General features: G+C 41.4%; 1 long non-coding RNA gene across 2 annotated transcripts in view; it reads right to left on the bottom strand.

The window, feature by feature from the left end:
- The window catches only part of LOC309645105, a 48798-nt gene extending 30238 nt beyond the window's left edge, over positions 1-18560 (bottom strand). For both annotated transcript variants that reach the window (XR_014254739.1, XR_014254740.1), the window contains exons 1-2: positions 16412-18560; positions 14989-15081 (exon numbers count right to left, since the gene is read on the bottom strand). This is a non-coding gene — a long non-coding RNA (uncharacterized lncRNA). The remainder of the gene's footprint in view (positions 1-14988; positions 15082-16411) is intronic.
- Between the last annotated feature and the right edge of the window lie 4344 nt (positions 18561-22904).

Below are 22904 nucleotides of genomic sequence, written 5' to 3' on the forward strand. Positions count from 1 at the left end.
TCATCAAGAAAAAGAGAGGGCCCAAATCAATAAAATCAGAAATGAAAAACGAGAAGTTACAACCAACATCACAGAAATACAAAAGATTATAAGAGACTACTATGAACAACTATATGCCAATAAAATGGACAGCCTAGAAGAAATGGACAGATTCCTGGAAATGTACAATCTCTCAACACTGAACGAGGAAGAAATAGAAAAGATGAACAAACCAATTACCAGTAATGAAATTGAATCAGTAATTTTAAAACTCCCAACAAATAAAAGTCCAGGACCAAATGGCTTCCCAGGTGAATGCTACCAAACATTTAAAGAAGAGTTAACACCTATCCTTCTCAAACTACTCCAAATACTGCAGAGGAACACTTCCAAACTCATTCTATGAGGCCAGCATCAACCTGACACCCAAACCAGACAAAGATATAAAAAAAAGAAAGAAAGAAAATTAAAGGCCAATATCACTGATGAATATACATGCAAAATCCTCAACAAAATGTTAGCAAACCAAATCCAGCAATACATTAAAAGGATCATATACTATGATCAAGTGGGATTTACCCCAGGGATGCCAAGGATTTTTCAATATCCACAAATCAATCAATATGATACACCGCAATAACAAATTGAAGAATAAAAATCACATGATCATCTCAATAGATGCAGAAAAAGCTTCTGACAAAATTCAACATCCATTTATGATAAAATCTCTCCAGAAAGTGGGCATACAGGAAGCATACCTCAACATAATAGAGGTGATATATGACAAGCCCACAGCTAACATCATACTCAGTGATGAAAAGTTGAAAGCATTTCCTCTAAGATCAGGAACAAGACAAGGATACCCACTCTCACTACTTTTATTCAACATAGTATTGGAAGTCCTAGCCACAGCAATCACAGATGAAAAAGAAATAAAACGAATCCAAATTGGAAAGAAGTAAAACTGTCAAAGTTTGTAGATGATATGATACTATACATAGAAAATCCTAAAGACACCACCAGAAAACTACTAGAACTCATCAATGAATCTGATGAAGTTGCAGGATACAAAATTAATATACAGAAATCTGTTGCACTTCTATACACTAACAATGAGCTATCAGAAAGAGAAATTAAGAAAACAAGCCCACTTACCATTGCATCAAAAAGAATAAAATACCTAGGAATAAACCTACCTAAGGAGGTAAAAGACCTCAACTCAGAGAATTATAAGACACTGAGGAAAGAAACTGAAGATGACAAACAGATCAAAAGATATGCCATGGGGACTTCCATGGTGGTGCAGTGGTTAAGACTCTGTGCTCCCAATGCAGGGGGCCCGAGTTTAATCCCTGGTCTGGGAACTAGATCCCACATGCATGCCACAACTAAGGAGCCCGTGAGCTGCAACTAAGACCCAACACAACCAAATAAATAAGTAAAATAAAATAAAATAAAAGTAGTTTTTTAAAAAAGACATACTATGTTCATGGATTGGAAAAATCAGGATTGTTAAAATGACCATACTACCCAAGGCAATTGACAGATTCCCTATCAAAATACCAAGGGCATTTTTATGGAAACAGAAGTCCCAAAATAGCCAAAACAATCTTGAGAAAAAGGAACAGAGCTGGAGGAATCATGCTCTCTGACTTCAGTCTATACTACAAAACTACAATAATCAAAACAGTATGGTCCTGGCACAATCACAGACACATAGATCAATGGAATAGAATAGAGAGCCCAGAAATAAACCCACACACTTATGGTCAATTAATCTATGACAAGGGAGACAAGACTATACAATAGAGAAAAGACATTCCCTTCAATAAGTGGTGCTGGGAAAACTGGACAGCTACACATAAAAGAATGAAATTAGAACATTTCCTCACACCATATACAAAAATAAATTTGAAATGTATTAAAGACCTAAATGTAAGATCAGAAACTATAAAAATCCTAGAAGAAAACATAGGCAGAAAACTCTTCAACATAAATCAAACCAATATTTTTTTGGATCTGTCTCCTAAAGCAAAGGAAATAAAAATAAACAAATGGGACCTAAGGAGACTTAAAAGCTTTTGCACAGCAAAAAAAACCATTGACAAAATAAAAAGACAACCTATTGAATAGGAGAAAATATTTGCTAATGCTATGACCAATAAGGGGTTAATATCTGTAATATATAAACAGCTCATACAACTCAATATCAAAAAAACAAACAACCCAATTAAAAAATGGGCAGAAGACCTGAATAGACATTTTTCCAAGGAAGACATACAGATGGCCCAGGCACAGGTAAAGATGCTCAACATCGTTAATCATCAGAGAAATTCAAATTAAAACCACAGTGAGATATCACTTCACACCTGTCAGAAAGGTTATCATTAAAAAGACCACAAATAACAAATGTTGGCGAGGATATGGAGAAAAGGGAACCCTTGTGTACTGTTGGTGGGAATGTAAATTGGTGCAGCCACTGTGTAAAACAGTATAGCAGTTTCTCAAAAAACTAAAAACAGAACTACCATATGATCCAGCAATTCCACTACTGGGTATATATCCAAAAACATGCCACAGAGCAACTAAGCCCGTGCGCCACAACTACTGAGCCTACACTCTAGAGCCTGTGAGCCACAGCTACTGAGCCCAAGTGCCACAACTACTGAAGCCCACACTCCTAGAGCCCGTGCTCTGCAACGAGAAGCCACCACAATGAGAAGCCCACACACTGCAACAAAGATAGCCCCCGCTCACCACAACTAGAGAAAGCCCACGCGCAGCAACAAAGACCCAACGCAGCCATAAATTAATTAATTAATTAATTTTAAAAAAAGATGTGGTGTATGTATACAATGGAATACTACTTAGCCATAAAAAAGAATGCTATTTTGCCATTTGCAACAACATGGATGGACTTGGAGGCACTAAGTGAAATAAGTCAGACAAAGACAAATACTGTATGATATCATTTACGTATGGAATATGAAAAATAAAACAAACTAGTAAATATAACAAAAAGGAAACAGACTCACAGATACAGAGAACAAACTAGTGGTTACCAGTGGGGAGAGTGAAGAGGGAAGGGGCAAGACATGGGTAGGAGAACCAGAGGTACAAACTATTATGTATAAAATAAATAAACTATAAGGATATATTATAAGACACAGGGAATATAACTAATATCTTATAATAACTATAAATGGAGTATAACCTTTAAAAATTGTGAATCACTATGTTGTACATTTGAAACTTGTATAATGTTGTACATCAACTGTACCTCAATTTTAAAAAGTATTTTTAAAATACTGTATGCTTCCACTCATATGAGATACCTAGAGTAATCAAATTCACACACAGACAGTAGAATGGTCGTTACCAGGGATTGCTGTAGGGGAAAATAGAGAGTTACTGTTTAGTGAGTACAGAGTTGCAGTTTTGCAAGATGCAAATAGTTCTGGAGATGAATAATGATGATGGTTACACAATGTGAATTTCTTAATGCCACTGAATTGTACACTTAAAAATGGTTACAATGGTAAAATTTATGTTATGTGTATTTTATCACCATTAAATATGTTTTTAAAAAGCAGACAGGGAAAAGACACATTATGAATAATGGAGCAAAGATAAGGATGATGGCAGATTTGTTGGAAATGATACAGGGTAGTGGAGTACCATCTTTAAAATTCTGAAAGAAATCTGTCAACCTAGAGTTCTATAACATGCAAAAGTATCTTTCAAAAACAAAGGCAGGGGCTTTCTTAGTGGCACAGGGATTAAGAATTCGCCTGCCAATACGGGGGACACGGGTTTGAGTCCTGGTCCGGGAAGATCCCACATGCCATGGAGCAACTAAGCCCATGCGCCACAACTACTGAGCCTACGCTCTAGAGCCACGTGCCACAACTACTGAGTCCGCGTGCCTAGAGCCCGTGCTCCGCAACAAAGAGAAGCCACCTCAATGAGAAGCCTGTGCACCACAACGAAGACTAGCCCCCACTCGCCGCAACTAGAGAAAGCCCACACGCAGCAACGAGGACCCAACACAGCCAAAAATAAATAAAAATAAAAAATAAATTTATTTAAAAAAAAATGAAGGCAAGACTTTCTCAGACATACAAAAGCTGCAACAATTCACAGTCTTCAGATTCTTATAAGAAGAAATGTTAAAGGAAGACTTCAGGCAGAAGGAAAACAGTGCCAGATGGAAGTCTGGATATACACAAAGAAATGAAGAACACCAGAAACGGTAACTACGTAATAAGTATATGACAGTTTTTTTTAGTATTTAAATCTCCTAAAGGTTAACTATTTAAACAAAATTAACAACAAATGTTGTATGGGCTTTATAACATATGTAAAAGTAAAATATATGAAAACAAAAACATAAAGGTCAGGTAGAGAGAATGGGAGCATATTATTGTAAAATGTTTGCGTTATATGTTAAGTGGTATAATATCACTTAATGGTAGACAGCGATAAGTTAAAGATATATATTATGAATCCTACAGCAAACACTAAATTAAAAACAAAAACCAAAAAACAGAGTGATAGCTAATAAATCAAACAAGGTGATACATGGAACTATAAAAACTAACAAAATCAAAGCTGTATAAAAAGAGAGAAAAGGGAAGGAAAAACAGATGGGACAAATAGAAAACAAGTAGCAAGATGATACATTTAAACTTACTCATATCAATTGTCTCATTAAATGTAAATGGTCTAAATAATTCAATTAAAAGGCAGAGATTTTCAGAATGGCTATAAAAGCAAAACTCAACTCTATACTGCCTATGAGAAACAGGCCTTAAATATAAAAACACAGATATAGGTTAAAAGGAAGCACATAGAAAAAGGTATACCATGCTAATACTAATCAATTATTGGAATGGCTATATTTATATAAGACAAAATTTCAGAGATTTCAGGACAAAGAATATTACTAAAGAAGGTCATTTCATAATGATAAATTCATTAAGAAGTCAAAAGAATGCTAAAAGTTTATGCACCTAACAACAAATTCAAACTACATGAAACAAAAAAATTACAGAAATTCAGGGAGGGACAGACAAATCCATAATTATAGCCAAAGATGTCAATACCCTCTCTCAGTAATTGATTGAACAAGTCAACAGAAAATCAGTAAGGATTTAAAAAAAAACAAAAAAACAAAAAAAAAACGATACTAGCAGCCAACTTGACCTTATTGACATTTATACAACACTTCACCCAACAACAGAATACACATCCTTTTCAACAGCACATGTTCCCCACCACAGTGAAGTTAAAGTAGGAATTAATAAAAGGAAGATCCTTTTGAAAATCCCCAAATATTTAGAAAATAACACACTTTTGTGTAACCTGTGGGACAAAAAAAATAAGCCAAAGGAGAAAATAAGTATTTTGAACTGAATGAAAATAAAAACACAATATATCAAGTGGTGTGATAACCTGCTAAAGCGGTATCTGAAGAGAACTTTTATAGCACTAAATGCCTTTATTAGAAAAAAAAAAAAAGTTCTCAAATCAATGGCCTCAGTGTCTACCCTAAAAAAAAAAAAAAAAAAACTAGAAAAAGAAAAGCAAATTAAACCTAAAATAGAAGAAAGTAAATAATAAAGGCCAGAGCAGAAGTCAATGAAATAAAGAGAAAAGCAATACAGAAAAATCAACAGAACTAGAAACTGGTCCCTGGAGATCAGTAAAATTGATAAACCTCCACCAGACAAATCAGGAAAACAAAGCAAGAGGACACAAATTACCAATATCGGGAATGAGAGAGGTGACATCACTACAGATTCTACAAATATGAAATGGATAATAAGGCAATATTATGAAAAACTTTATGTCAATAAATTCAACGACTTAGATGAAACAATTCCTTGAAAGTCAAACCATGAAGTTCACTTAAGAAATAAATAACCTGATTAACCCTATATCTATTAAAAAAAAGTTAAATTAATAGTGGAAAACCTTTTCATAAGGGAAACCACAGGCCCAGATGGCTTTCCTGGTGAATTCTACCAATCATTTAAGGAATAAACAATACCAGTTATATGCAAACTCTTCTAGAAAACTGAAAAGGAGGCAATACCTCCCAACTTATTCTATGATGCCAGTATTACCCTGACACCAAAGCCAGACAAAGACATTACTAGAAAAGTAAATTACTGACCAATATCCTTCAGGAACATAGAACATTTCTAAACAAATTTTAGAAAATTGAATCCAACAATATGTAAAAAGGATAATATATCCTAACCAAGTGGAGTTTGTCCAAGGAATGTAAGGATGGTTTAATGTTTGAATAATCAATCAGTGTAATTTACCATATTAACAAACTAAAAAAATGTAAAACCATGATCATCTTAATAGACACAGAAGAAGCATTTGAAAAAAGCTGACATTCATTCCTGATTTTTTAAAAATCCCTCACCAATTAGGAATAAAAGGGAACTTCCTAACCTGATAAAGGCCATCTACGACAAACCCCAGGGAACACCATGCCTAAAATTGAAAGACTGAATGCTTTCTCCTTAAGATCAGAAATAAACTAAGAATGTCCTCTCTCACCACTTCTACTCAACATTATACTGGAAGTTCTAGACAATAAGGCAAGAAAAATAAATAAAAAGGATTCAGATTGGAAAGGAAGAAGTAAAACTGTCACTATTCACAGATTACATGATTGCCTATATAGAAATCTGAAGGAATCTACCAAACGACTACTAATAAGTGAGTTTAACAAGGTGGCAGAATAGCAGGCCAATAAAAAAATTCAAGTGCATTTCCATCTACCAGTAATGAACAATCAGGACTTGAAATTTTAAAATAATATCATTTATAATATACTCCAAAATATGAAAAATAAATCTGACAAAATATGTGAAAGGTGTGTACACTGGGAATGACAAAAACACTGCTGAGAGAAATTAAAGAAGACCTAAATAAATCAAGAGATATATCACGTCCAGGGACTGGAGGACTCGGTTGTGTCAATACGCCAGTTCTCTCCAAATTGACCTAAAGATTTAATGCAATCCCAATAGGCTGCTTGTATAAATTGTTACCAGATTCTAAAACTCACATGGAAATATAAAGAAACTAGAATAGTCAAAAGGAAGGACAAAGTTGGAATACTAACACTACCTGATTTCAAGACTTATTATAAACCTGCATTAATTAAGATAGTGTGGAACTGGTGTAAAAATAGACAAATAGATCAATGGAACAAAATAGAGCCCAGAAATAGACCCACACATATGTGGACAATTTATTTTCAACAAAGGTGCAAAGGCAATTCAGTGGAGAAAGGATGGTCTTTTTAACAAAAGACACTGGAACAATTTGATATCTATATACAAAAAAGTGAACTTCCATTCATAACCCACAATATATACAAATTTAACTATAAATGGGTCATCAACCTAAATGTAAAAACTCAAATTATAAAACTTCTAGAGGAAAACATAGGAAAAAACCATTGTTACTTTGAGTTAGGCAAAGTTTTTTAGATATAACAAGAAAAGAATGATGCAAAGGAGAACAAATAGATAAACAGAAATTCAGGGAGGGACAGACAAATCTATAATTATAGCCAAAGATGTCAGATTTTATAAAAATTTAAAACTTCTGCTCTTAAAAGAACACTGTTAAGAGAAGGAAAAGAGCCACACAGGGGAGAAAATATTTGGAAATCATATATCTGATAAAGGATTTGTATCCAGAATATATCAAGAACTTTCAAAATTCAATAATGAGGGGCCTTCCCTGGCGGTCCAGTGGTTAAGACTCTGCACTTCCTTGGGACTTCCCTGGTGGCGCAGTGGTTAAGAATCTGCCTACCAATGCAGGGGACACGGGTTGGAGCCCTGGTCCAGGAAGATCCCATATGCTGCAGAGCAACTAAGCCTGTGTGCCACAACTACTGAGCCCACGCACCTAGAGCCCGTGCTCCACAAAGAGAGAAGCCACCGCAATGAGAAGCCCACACACCACAATGAAGAGTAGCTCCCACTTGCCGCAACTAGAGAAAGCCCACGCGCAGCAACGAAGACCAACGCAGCCAAAAATAAATAAATAAATAAATTTATTTAAAAAAAAAAAAGACTCCGCACTTCTACTGCAGGGGGCATGGGTTCGATCCCTGGTCAGGGAACTAAGAGCCCACAAGTCACGTGTCACGGCCAAAAAAAACAGAACAAAAAACAACCCAATAAAAAATGCATAAGGCGTATGAACACTTCTCCAAAGAAGACAGATGAATAGTAGATAAACACATGAAAAAATGCTCAACTTCATTAGTCATTAGAGAAATGCAAACTAAAACAATGAAATAGCACTGCCCACCTGTTAGAATGGCTAAATTAAATTAAAAAGACTAACCATACCACGTGTTGATGAGGATGTGGAGGAACTGGAACTCTCCTACACTGCCAGCAGGGATGCAAAATGGCACAACCACTCTGGAAAACAGTCAGTTTCCTAAAAATATAAACATCTGATCCAGGCATTCCACTCCTATGTATTCACCCAAAAGGAAGGAAAGCTTTTTAATGTCCTTTCAAAGGTTGGTACACAAATGTTCATAGTAGCTTTATTTGTAATAGCCCCGAACTGCAAACAACTCAAATGTCCATACCACTCATAAGTAACAAGGAACGAACTCTTGGTTCACAATAATGTACAACATGGATGGGTCTTGAAATAATTACACTGAATGAAAGAAGCCAGGAAAAGAATACATAAAACAACAAGTTCCTACTATATAGCACAGAGAACTATATTCAATATCCTATGATAAACCACAATGGAAAAGAATATTTTTTTAAAAAGAATGTATGTATGTGTATATATATATATAACTGAATCACTTTGCTGTACAGCAGTAATTAACACAACACTGTAAATTAACTATACTTCAATTTTACATATATATTGTTTTGGCTGCACCACACGGCACGTAGGATCTTAGTTCTCCGACTAGGTATCCAAACTGTGCCCCCCTGCATTGGAAGCATGGCGTCTCAACCACTGCACTGCCACGGAAGTCCCCAGTTTTTTTAAAAAAAGAAAAAGAATACACACTGTTTTGAGTCCATTTATATAAAATTCTAGGATATGCAAACTAACAGATAGTGACAGAAAGCAGAATGGTTGTTGGAGGGTGGGGGAGATGGATTACAAAATGACAGGAAGAAACAACCAAAAACCAAAAACCAAAACCCCAATTCAAAAGAAAAAAGCCACCCTGGATTTCTACAGGTGTTTTTACCTGAATGGAACTAGTGGCTTTTATTTGAGATAAGCTGAGATCTGGATGTAGTGTTTAAACTTTCTCTAGATATTTCCCATCGTGTTATTTTTAGAGCTAGCATGGGATTAAATAGCACTCACTAATATACCGTGACAACTGGCAAACAAACAGAGGTAAACGCCAGAGGAACCGTTCACACTTCCAAGGCCTCTAGTTGGTCCAACGAGCAGTTACAGAGACAGAAAGCATCACAAGAAAACACAGTGACAGCTTTTTAAGAACCATGAAAGGAGAGAGAAGAACAGCAAAATGTTTCCAATAAAATCTTACTCATGTTTCCAGAAAAGCAATTCTAACTTGTCCATAATGGAACAAGGAAAAAGCGAAAAGGTCGTCTTTCACGTTCAACATTTTTCCACCTAAGTTTTACGTGTATATGTACAGTTTTACAGCACTAAAGTGAAACCACGAGGGGAAAATGCAAAAGGTAGGTTCTGCTCTGTAAGTAAATTTATCATCACATTTGCTCTCGTTTCCTTCCACCCATTTATCTTTTCAAGTTGCCAAGAACATCCCTGGGAATAATCACCTCCTACGTCAAAAGCTGGGGATAGGATAATTGGCATCTGATGATGGGAGATGACATCTTTAAATAGTTACTTTTAACTTCATAACATATATTTCATCTTTAACCATGTATATACTGCTTCAACTCCTAGCTTTAAAAGGCGGGGGGGGGGTGTATATTGGAAGATACCCCAATAACAAGCATAAATTCTCCAAAACTTTGCAACGGCTAAAAAAAAATTTTTGAAACCCATTAGATCAAGTGTCACTTATGTAACAATGATCTTAAAATACAAGGCCTAGGAAAAGGTCAACATCCATCCTATCTATCTATCTATCTATCTGTCTGTATGTCTGTCTATCAGAATGACTTCCTGGTTAATGAGTAAAGGTTTGAGTTTTTGAAATATCATATACTATGAATAAACCTAAAGGAAAATAAATGATTCTTTGCGGTACTAATAAACACACACCATGTATCATTCATGTGAGATGCTGGTACTACTTTATACAAAGTGGCAACATATGTGAAGGAACCCATTTGGGACATTCACATAATGTTACTTACAAGCTCATAATACTGGAAACCAAAGGAATTTGTTCTGTTTGATACCAACACACTCACACCCATAACATGTCTCCACCACATTGGGTGGACCTCGGCCAAGACATCACACAAAGTGTGTGGCTGACTGTTTCTACCTCATCCAAACCAACTCCGCACAAAGTTGAAAATGAGAGCCTCAAGCAAGAGCAAATGCAACTCCCGTAGCCCAGTAGCACTGATGGCCGGCTCACTCACCGGCAAGCAGATGCTTGCAGCACTGTTTGCTTAAGGCTGCTACAGTACGGCAGAAAGTTATCTTAGGAAAGCAATGACCCTGACATCTATGCTAAAGAACCTTCCATATGTGTGCACTGGGAGCCACGTGCAAAGATGCAAGAGCAGCTCTGCTTGTAATGAAGAAAACTTGGAAACAACCTAGGTGGCCAGCAATAGGGGATTTATTAAAACTGTGCTACAGTCCCCCAAGCAGACTAGAACACAGCAGTTAAAAGGAATGAGCTAGAGCCATAGGGAATGACATGGTTAGACCTCTGATGCTTTGTAGAGTTAAAATCAAAAAGAAAACATGTTTACAAAATATGCACAATATGTACCATTTGTTGGGGAGAACATCCCCCCCAAAACACTACATTTCCTATGTATAAACACATATCAACAGAAAAAGATGTGGGAAAATCCAAAAAAAACTCCTAAGAGTGGTCACCTCGAAAAGGAGGAGGAGAGAGAGGAGGGAATTGAGAGCTGAGAGGGTGGGAGTCCTCCACCTAATGCAGGACAAGTAATAAGAGAAATAGCGATTTATCCTGTTACTGTCGACTGCTTTTTATATCCATAAAACCGTCACCAACTCTGCACACTAATGTTTGTGCCTCAGATAATCTGGTTAACCTTTTCAGAGTGTATCTGAAAGAAAGAAAAAAAAAAAAAGGGGGGGGAAAGGGAAAGAACAAAACTTTTTATTGTTCGTAGCTGCCAACTTGATCTTATTCTGGTTCTGGAATGAACCAATTTAAACTTATTTTTCCAGGGTTAGAGGTTCTAAGATTGACTTGATGAGGTGATATCAGGGCATTCTATACAGCTGTAATTTTTCTGCAGAATTCATCTTTGTACCATTTTCTGTCTGGTTGGCATTATTTGTGAAAGGGAGTTGAAAAAACTATTGCCTCTCTTTCCAAGCTGGGAGACCTTCAGTTTTTCAGAGGTTACACAGGCAACACATCCTGTTTCAGTCCTCACCTTGCTATGTTCTGCAGGGGCCTAGACACTGCCTCTATGTGGCAGGGATTCCTGCTTGGATGGAGTGCCAAAAGAAGGTAAACACAGGTACCACGAATTTTCTAGCTGCTCTTCCACTGAAAATCACAGAAATCTCACATGATGAAATGCCAACAAAATGAATTTAGAATCCAAGACTTACAGGCACCAGCAACAAACAACTGAAATATTCATAGATGGGGGGACTCAATAGTGTTAAGACATTAATTTCCCCCAAATTCAATTATAGCTTCACTACAATCCCAATCAAAATCCGAGCAGGCATTTTGTAGAAACTGATGAGCTGATTCTAAAAAGTATACAGAAAATCATACGGAAACAAAGGACTAGAATAGGCAAAACAGTTTTGTAAAAGAAGAACAAATGTGGAGGATTTACAATACGTGATTTCAGTACTCTCCATAAAATACAATCAAAGACTGTGTGGTAATTGGCATACAGATAGATATACAGATCAATGGAACACAAACCACAGGAACAGACCACACGTACACGGTCAAGTGAATTTTAACAAAGGTACCACGGCAGGTGCATGGAGAGAGGATAATCATTTCAACAAGTGGTGCTGGATATGGGAAAAAATGGACATCAAGCCCAACCTCACACCATACACAAAAATTAACTCAAAATGGATCCTAGACCTAAACATAAAAGTTAAAATGATAAAAATTCTTGGAGAAAATCTTTGTGACCTAGGTAGACAAAGCTTTCTTAGGACACAAAAAAGCATAAAAGAAAAACATTGATAAATTGGACTTCATCAAAATTAAAAACTTCTGCACTTTGAGAGACCCCACTGAGAACATGCAAAGGCAAGCCACCAAGTAGAAGAAAATACTAACAATGCGTATATCTGAAAAAAGACTTGTGTCCAGAACATACAACGAACTCTGATGATTCAAAAATAAGAAGGTGGGCTTCCCTGGTGGTGCAGTGGTTAATAATCCACCTGCCAACGCAGGGGACACAGGTTCGAGCCCTAGTCCAGGAAGATGCCACATGCCATGGAGCAACTAAGCCTGTGTGCCACAACTACTGAGCTTGCACTCTAGAGCCCATGAGCCACAACTACTGAGCCCACGTGCCACAACTGCTGAAGCCCGTGCACCTAGAGCCCGTGCTCCACAACAAGAGAAGCCACCGCAATGAGAAGCCCATGCACGGCAATGAAGAGTAGCCCCCGCTCGCCGCAACTAGAGAAAGGCCACGCGCAGCAACAAAGACCCAACACAGCCAAAAATAAAACAAATAAATTTATTTAAAAAAAAAAAAAAAGAACTGGGTTTAAAAAAAATACGAAGGCAAGCAAGCTATAAAAATGGGCAAAAGATTTGAGCAGACACTTCACAAAAGATGTAACAGGGACTTCCCTGGTGGTCCAGTGGTTAAGAATCTGCCTTTCAATGCAGGGGACGCAGGTTCGATCCCTGGTCGGGGAACTAAGATTCCCACACGCCGCAGGGCAACTAAGCCCATGCACTGCAATTACTGACCAGCGCATATCAACTAGAGAGCCCACATCCCACAATGAAAGATCTTGCGTGCCGCAACTAAGACCCGATGCAGCCAAAAATAAATAGATAAATAAAAAAGACGATGTAACAAATGGCCAATGAGCGCATGAAAAAGTGCTTAACATCATTAGTCATCAGGGAAATGCAAATTAAAATGAGGTACCACCACATACCCACTAGAGTAGCTAAAATAAAAAAAGACAAATGGACCCAGAGATTATCATACTAAGCAAAGTAAGACAAAAACAAATATTATATATCATTTATATGTGGAATCTAAAAAAAATGACACAAATGAGCTTATTTACAAAACAGAAATAGACGCACAGACATAGAAAACAAACTTATGGTTATCAAAGGGGAAAGGGGTGGGAAGGGGTAAACTAGGATTTGGGGGTTAACAGATACACACTACTATATATAAAACAGATAACCAACAAGGACCTATTGTATAGCACAGGGAACTATATTCAGTATCTTGTAATAACCTATAATGCAAGAGGATCTGAAAAAGAGATATATATATATAAAATTAATCAGTTTGCTATACATCTGAAACTAACACAACATCATTGTAAACCAACTATACTTCAATAAAAATAATAATAATAAAAAAATAAAAGACAGGAATTGAAAGATGTGACCCAACTGGAACGCATGTATTTCTGGCGGGAATGTACAATGAATGGCACCACATCACCTGGTCCTCGGCCCCTTATTCCATGTGTCCTCCACGCATTCAATTCACAGGTTCATATAACCTGCCTGGCCCCATCAAGCCTGCTCTAAAACCCTGAATTTATGAGATAAAGCAATGACAGGGGGCTGTGGCCTCTGGCTCTGGCCCTGGGTTCTAAACTGTCCGTCACCGACCACTGCAGTCACAGGGATGCTGTGAGTAGCTAAGGGAGCCTTCTTCAGGCAAAGTCTTGATTTAGGTTATCAGAGAAAAGCCTGCTGTCGTCACCTCAGGCGACCTAAATATCCAAGCCTGAGGGGTTTTTCTTCCCTCCTCTGCGAGAAAATTAATTTCTGCAAGAACACTTTAGAGCAGTGGTTCTCAAAGCGAGGGCCCGGACCAGCAACACCAGCACAGCCTGGGAGGTTGTGAGAAAGGCAGAACCTCAGCCCCGCCGCAGGGTCCATCTGCATCTTCCCAAGATGGGCAGGTTCAAGTGCCGAGCGTGCTAGGCCACAACCAAGGCGCCATGGAGCTAACGCAGGTGAAAGCCCTTCACACACTGTGAAGTGCTGCTAAAATGGATGCAGCCCTTGCTGGGGAGGGGCGGGGAGGCGGGGTGGCAGGCCACAGGCAGGGGTGAGGGTGTTGAGGGCGGCCCCGACAGAGGAGCCGGCGGCCGCAGGAGTCCTGCCTGGAAGGAGACAGTGCCTCCAAGACACCTTCATATTTTCAAGCAACCTCAACTGTGGTTAATCACTTTTAGACCCACTGCATTTCAGTGGGGTTCGGGTGAATCATTTCAGAGGAGTGAGGGAGTAAAAAGGCTTGAAGGTTTCTAGGACCCTCAGCAAGCCTTTCTGAAAACCTGATAAAAACTGTGACATCCCTTTCCCAGAAACACACACATACACACACATTTTACATACACTTTTGGTGAATTCACAGATTTCTTAGTCTTGAGTGCAGTGGGCACCAGATTAAAAATCTCGGGGAAGGGCTTATCTAGGAAGTTCAGCGCCAGGACTCTGCTGGCACCGTAGCTGGAGGGCACTGGCCAAGGAGGTTCTCCAGAACCACAAGGAGGACCACACTGAAAGGAATCGCATGTTTATTTCCTCTACAATACTTTTTGAAGACCTACCTGTGCAGGTACCTCTCTAAGACGCTGGGGCCAGGAAAGACAGATCCTCCATCCAGGTGTCCAAGATTTGTGGCTTCTCAGGGCTCCTTACACCTGTGAGATAAGTAGGATCAGACCTGTGTTCTCTAGTTTAAGGCTCACAGAAGGTCACAGGGCCAGCCTCCCTCAGGACACCCCAGACCCTGCGTATCTCAGGCATCCCACCTGCCCATCAAGATACAGATGCACCTCTATCATTCAATCCCCTCCCTCCCCTCAGAAGACAAAGCTGAAAAAAGCTTTGAATCTCATTTCCATTCCACCTGCCAGTTAGTTCTGGGCTCAGCTTACATGTGATGTTCTCTCATTTGCTAATCTATTTTCACTTTTTATAAGCCCTATCACTTCTGCACAATAATTCCAACAACTCAGTGAACACCAAAAAATGGAGGGGGACAATGGAACCAATTTTATCATCAACCATTCAAAGGCAATGCTCAGTAATACATTTTAATTCTGAAAATGTTCAATTTTTTTTTTTTTTTTAATTAAGGAGCTGCAGTGAGATTTGCACATAGATCTCAAGCACTCCGGGAGCAGTATCTCAGAGTTCCTGTCTGAGGGTAAATGTCAGGGCCTTTTCCAGTCACCTGCCCAAACCATGACATTTAAAGCAACTTGGTGAACACAACTTCCTGGCATGTATAGGTTTCCCATTTGCCTATACACTTGCACAGTGGGCTGTGGACATTCTTAATTTATGTCTCCTGCGAGCATCACTGGTACCAGGCGGCAAAGGTGCATGTAGCAGAATGTTCTGTGCAGCTAAAAAGCTGCAGACAACCCAAGGTCTTACTCCCAGAAATTGATTAAATCAACTGTGATAGAGCCACTGGATGGGAAACCGTGCAGCTATTAAAGAGAATAAGGTATCCCATCCATGCATTATATTATAGTATATAATGCAGTATATATAATTTACGATGCATTATTGTAATAGTACACATCACATTAATGTATAAGAGAAACTGTTCATTTTTAAAATAATATATGCTATCAGTACTACAAGCCACTGTATTAGTTAACACATCCATACATTAATTAATGGAGAATCAAAGTGCACTTTAAAGTCAGTCCATTTGAATAAAAATAAAAGGGCACGTTTGAATGCATAAACGTGAACATGCGTATCAATTGTCTAGAGCATTGGGGCTCAGCCTTTCCCGCGCAGCGGCATCACCTGGAGGAGAGCCTGTTAAAGCCCAGATTGCCCGGCTCCCCCAGCAGGTCTAATTGGGCAGGTCTGGGGTGAGCCGGAGAAGTTGCATTTCTAACCAGCTCCCAAGTGATGCTGCTGGTCCCGGGGCCTGGCACACACCCAGGGCTCAACCGTGGCAATCTGGGGGAAGAGGAGCTTTGGGGCTTTTTATTTCAGAAAACTTACACATTCATTCAACAACCCTCGTTGAGCGTCAGCTCCATGCAGGGCAGCCGTGGACCGCCCGAGGGGTCGGGCTAGTAAAGGAACAGCAACCTTTTCCTCCGCCTCCTGGGTGCCTCACCCTAGAGGGGAAACTGAGGCCCCGAGACCGGTTGTCCAAAGTCGCGGAGTCTCTCTGGTGGAGCTGGGATTCGAACCCCAGGCTCTGAAATGCCTGCGAGCGTCCTGAGCGCTCCCGAGCTCCAAACGAGTTCCTCCCGCCGAGCCTGTGGGGACTCTGGGGACTCCGGAGACGAGGTCCCCGGCCGCACTCGGACACGCAGGGGCGGACGGACCTCCCTGCCCACTCTGCTTCCCTGAGTCCGCGTCGAGCGGCCGGCGCGCGCACGCTTGAGCCCCGCCCCGCCGGCCGCTGCGAAGGGGCGGGGCCGGGCGGGTGCGCTGGGGCCCGCGCTCGTGCCCGTGGGGCGAGCGCACGGGAGTGGCGCCAGAATAGAGGCTCGCCGAGCCGCCATTGTAACGCAGGCGCGGTGGCCAAGTGGTAAGGCGTCGGTCTCGTAAACCGAAGATCACGGGTTCGAACCCCGTCCGTGCCTAGCGTTCTCCTTTCCCTACAAGGGGCGACTTTTTAGGGGTGGGACCACTTTTCGAGAGTAATCATCGACGTTCTACCCTTCCTGGATCCCGTATTGATCAATAGATCTTCGCCCCTGAGTGCCGACGGAGCCAACTGTTTTCACTCAGTTTAAATTCAGGCTCTCTCCGGCCCGCGCAGGTCAAAGTCCGGGTGGTCCGGCCTCTGCACTGCTGTGCCGCCAACTTGACCAAGCGGGGCGTTTGGCTCCCTGCAGACAGTACCCCTGCAGTCCCCGGACGCCTCGTCCTGTGCGGGATGGAGGAGGGCTTAAACGCCCGGGGTGGGCGGGGGCCTTAAACTCCAAGGCCCCGGAGGTCACGTGAAAACCGTGGCCCGAGCAATGATTTTAGCGCAGAAAAACCTACAGCGGATGGCCCTTGGTTCAAGAGCCACTAAGCATTTTTCTGAACATTAAAGTCCAATTGTTTCCACACTAATGAGAGAACTGCCGTTGCCTGACACTGAGCCCACACCCAGAGTCAGCTGGTGTCTGGCTTGCTATTTTTAAAAGGAAATCCATTGTAGGCACTGCGTTAGAGAGGAAATCCTGCCCAGACTTGGAGCTGGTCCGACATGAAAATCTAAAGCTCTCTCCTCTCTCTCTCTCTCGGAGCCTCCGTTTTTCCCCCAGTAAAATGGATCTCTGGTCAGCGCTGGCGTTTGTAAAGCAGCTGCCGAGAAACTGGCTGTAGAGGCGGCTTCAGTAAACGGAGCTACCGTCGTATGGCACCTGTTTTCTTTGCATCACCACGGGGCTGCTCGAATGCATTTAAAGATGTTATGCAATTACCTCAACCTCCAGGAGCTGGCATATTGTATAATCTGGAAACCAGCTTGACCTAAATTGGGGAAACCTGTATCAGCGCGAGATTCCTACTGGAAGAAAGCATTAATGGAACTCTCGGTGTGTGCCTAGTGGAGCTGGAGTCTGGGGCAACCTCGGTGAACAAGGGTGGGTTCACTCAGAGAGAGGGGGAGATGGATGCGAAGGGGATCGGAGCGGCGGGGGGTAAAGGTCCTCCTCTGCAGCAGAGCGCTCACACTTGTGAGCAGTTCATCAGCATCCCCTGGAGGCGTAGTTAAAATGCCGAGCGCTGGGCCCCATCCCCCCCAGAGCGTCTGCATTCTGTTAGTTAGCGGTGGGGCTTGACATTTGCATTTCTAACAAGCTCCCAGGTGATGCTGACGGTGTTAGTTCCGGGACCACCCACTGAGAACCATTCCGCTAAAGAGAGCTATATCCTAAAGCCACATTCTAAACCCAGGAGCACGTGTGTATGCATGTACACAAACATGTGAGTTAATGCGTATAAAAACAGTGAGCACCAGTGCTTCTCACACTTCAGCCTGAGGATCATGTTAAAATTGAGGTCTGACTGTGCGTCTGAGGTGGAGCCGGAAAATCTGCATTTCTAATTGGTGTTTTAGTGATGCTGATGCCGCCCACACCTCGCTGAGTGTGGGGGGAGGGGGGAAGAAGGATGCACACAAAAATAACGTAGCGGAGCAGGACCCTATGGGGCCTTCCCGGGGCAGCCTTCCCCCACATCCTCTGCTTTAGCTCCTCTCTGAAGTACCTAGATAAGTGTTTGATGTGAAAGTGTCTCACAGATGTGAAAACCCCCCACCAAATGGAAGATATTAATTACTTGATGACCATGAGCACGTAGCCCCCAGGCCTCCTGGAGCCTAAGGACTAATAAAGTTAACTCCTGTGCCACTGCCCTGTTACCTCACCATCAACCAATCAGAGACCCGTACAGGAGCTGGTCCCGTACCCTGCGGCCCCCTTCCCTCACTTGGCCTTTAAAAACGCTTTGCTGAAACCCTTCAGGGAGTTTGGGGGTTTGGGGGACATGAGCCACCTGTCTGCTTGCATGGCCCTGCGATAAACCTTTCTCTGCTCTAAACCCTGACGTTTCTGTTTGTTTGGCCTCACTGTACATCTGGCACACGAACTTGGGGTTGCTAACAATAACAGTTGTTGCCTCTCTGGAGGGAAGTAGGATGGGGTAGCTGTTGAAAGGATTCCTTCACTTCTTACCCTGTGAACTTTCACATTGTTGGGATTTTCTACCAGATGATTGTATTACGTGTGTAATTTTTTCCCCCCAGAATCACCTCCAAAACCCACAAAGGCAAAGAGAACCTATTAGAACACAGGCAAATTATAACGATCCAGAATTAAGTCATATAAATGCTTGAGTGTTCTCTGCTCTCCACTGGAGTGTTTCATCGTTTCTTTTTTAAGTGACACAGAAGTACACTTATGTTCCTCCCTATTAAAAATATCCCCAGGGCTTCCCTGGTGGCGCAGCGGTTGAGAATCTGCCTGCCAATGTAGGGGGACACGGATTCGAGCCCTGGTCTGGGAAGATCCCACATGCCGCGGAGCAACTAGGCCCGTGAGCCACAACTACTGAGCCTGCGCGTCCGGAGCTTGTGCTCTGCAACAAGAGAGGCCTCGACAGTGAGAGGCCCGCGCACCGCGATGAAAAGTGGCCCCTGCTTGCCACAACTAGAGAAAGCCCTCACACAGAAACGAACAACCAAAAATAAATAGAGATAAATAAAAATTAAAAAAAAAAAAAACAATAATTAAAAAAAAAAAAAATCCCCAAATAGTCCTCCCCATTAAAAATAAAAAGACCACACTGCCCCCGACAGGCGGGCCAGTATCTGTGGAGCTGGTTAGCTGTCCACACAGATTTTCCTGTCCTTCCCTCCAGAAAATGAAGCAACACCCCTCTGGGACACCATCCCAAGAAAGAGCCCATTCTCATCCACCCCCACCGCTGCCCACACCCCACCCCACCCTACACAGAGTACTCCTCTCTCTGCCCCAGGTGAAGAATGGACTTTAGAAAATGTATATAAGGTGCTGTAGGTTTCCATTTACACACAAAAAAAAAATTGCATAAAATATCTAAGGGTATATATTCATGTATTGCTGTTTTATTTGTTTTTTGTTTTTAAGCCTGGAAGATTACACTTGAATCTCAAAACCATCACTGCTGGTTGAAATCTGGGGATGCCACGGAGCTGTAGGACCAACGTGGCACGGGCTGCAGGATCAGAAGCTAGTGAGCAAAATGCTGAATTCAGGTCCTGTTTACACTTAAATGGGTAAAGCTGATTGTGTGTCTGAATAAGTAAGACGTTTTGTGTTGATTTAAACTGCTTGTGTTCATGAATATATAAAGCCGTGTTTGCATCTCTGTAACTTCTGTATGAATTTCATGTCTGAAAGTCACCTTGAAGTCAGAGGTCTTTGTTCTATAATCACACCCTAGTCTCCCTTAGAAACGTAAAGAGAAGAGAAGGCCCCTGATGCTGGGGTTAGGAGGAAAGAGAGGTGGGTGTCACTGAGCCTAGAGGGACCCTCTGAGACCTCACTGTGCAAACTTGACCATTGGGGAGAAGGTGGATTTGCATAAGGAGACCAGGGCTTTCTGGGAAAGAAGAAATTAAACTCTTCCAACCCACCTTCCTGTTATCCAAAGTTAGAGAGAACTGTAGGACAGATCTTGATAGTCAGTGGCAGAAAAAGGTTTAATAGGACTTTTTTTTTTTTTTTTGGCTGCGTTGGGTGTTCATTGCTGCACGCAGGTTCTCTAGTTGCGGTGAGCGGGGGCTACTCTTCGTTGTGGTGCGTGGGCTTCTTATTGCTGTGGCTTCATCTTGTTGTGGAGCACGGGCTCTAGGTGCACGGGCTTCAGTAGTTGCGGCACGCAGGTTTAGTTGCTCCGCAGCATGTGGGTTTAGTTGCTCCGCGGCATGTGGGATCTTCCCAGACCAGGGCTCGAACCTGTGTCCCCTGCATTGGCAGGCAGATTCTTAACCACTGCGCCACCAGGAAGCCCCTAACAGGACTTTTGAAGTCAAAGAGCGAGCTACAATCCTAGTGTTAGCAAAGAAAGGCTGTTTGTCAACAGAGGCTGCGCAGGAGAAAGCTTCAGCTGTGACACCATGTGGCAGCAGGAAGCAAGAGCAGCACTAGAATGACTTCTCTGCCCCACATCTACGAGAACCAGTGGGAGACATGGCCTGGCCACATAACCTCTCTGCGCCTTGGTTTCTCCATAAAATTGGAGTGACACACATTCACTGGCTTCCACGCTCATGGAGTTCGTCTGATGACAATATTGTAAACATCCACCAGCCAGGATGGTTCAGTAAATGGAGAGCCATCCCTCATGCCATCATGGGCAGCCATTGAAAGAAATGATTGGGACTTCCCTGGTGGCGCAGCGGTTAAGAATCCGCCTGCCCATGCAGAGCACACGGGTTCGAGCCCTGGTCCGGGAAGATCCCACGTGCCGCGGAGCAACTGAGCCCGTGCACCACAACTACTGAGCCTGCGCTCTAGAGCCAGTGAGCCACAACTACTGAGCCCACACGTCACAACTACTGAAGCCCAAGCACCTAGAGTCCGTGCCCTGCAACAAGAGAAGCCACCGCAATGAGAAGCCCGCGCACCGCAACGAAGAGTAGCCACCGCTCGCCGCAACTAGAGGAAGCCCGCGCACAGCAACAAAGACCCAACGAAGCCAAATAAATAAATTAAATTAAATTATCAAAAAAAAGAGAAAGGAATGATTGATTTATTGATCTGAAGGGGTGATAATGAGATACAGCTAATTGAGAAAAGCTGATATCCTGTTTTTTGGATTTTGTCTTACAGCTTTATTGAGGTATAACTGATTAACAAAAAATGGCACATATATATCCAGCTTGATGAATTTGGACATATGCATACACCTGGGATACATCCCCACATTCAAGGTAACAGATATATCCATCACCTTCAAGTTTCCCGCATCCCTTTGCTTTTTTGTGTATGTGATAAGAACATTTAACCTGGATCTACCCTCTTAACAAATTTGTAAGTATACCGTACAGTACTGTTACCTATAAGCACTATGTTGTACAAGACATCTCTAGAACTTATTAATCTTTTTATCTTTTTATTTTTTAAATTTATTTTGTATTGAAGTATAATTGATTTACTATGTTGTACTCATTCATCTTGTATAACTAACTCTAACTGATGTCCTGTTTTTGTAAAAATAAATAAGCATAACTACTGTATATAAAATAGGTAAACAGCAAGGACCTACAGTATAGCACAGGGAACTATACTCGATATCTTGTAATAAACCATAATGGAAAAGAATCTGAAAAAGAATATATATATGTGTATGAATATATACACATATACATATCTGAATCACTTTTCTGTACACTTGAAGTTAACACAACATTGTAAATTAACTATACTTCAATAAAACTTTTTTAAAACATATATAAGATGCAATAAATAAATAAATAAATAAGCATATTTATCAATACACGTAGTGGTGTGTATGTTGTTTTATGGAGTGTGAAGGATGCCCATACCCCAGGCACAAGGCTCCACGTCATGCTACTGACAATGAATACCTCCAGGTGGGGCAAGAGGTGGAGAGGAATTGCAGGAAAAATTCCTAATTTTTTCTCCTAATATTGTGGCATTGGAAAGAAAAACTGTGTTCCTTTGGATTCACTATTAACAACAGAAAAAAGAGAAAATGTAAAGAGGAAAGAGATGGCGGACTCTGGACAGCACAAGTGTTAACACAGAGCTGGCACCACATCCATGAGATGCCGAGCGTCCGGTGGAAAGGCTCGCTCTTGTCCTCCACTCCGACCCTCTCCAAGGGGAGCCTCCCCTCCACTGCCCTGGCACGTCTCCCATCTGGGCTGACATCATGCGCTTAGTAAACCTACATTAAAGAATAAAAAATGGGACGCTTCATAAAGGAGAGAGTGGTTTGTAGCCGAGCATGAGCTGAGAACCACATTTCAAAACCAGAAGCG

The sequence above is a fragment of the Balaenoptera physalus genome, assembly GCF_965194825.1.
Source record: "Balaenoptera physalus genome assembly, chromosome: 16".
In the NCBI taxonomy this organism is placed as follows: domain Eukaryota; kingdom Metazoa; phylum Chordata; class Mammalia; order Artiodactyla; family Balaenopteridae; genus Balaenoptera; species Balaenoptera physalus.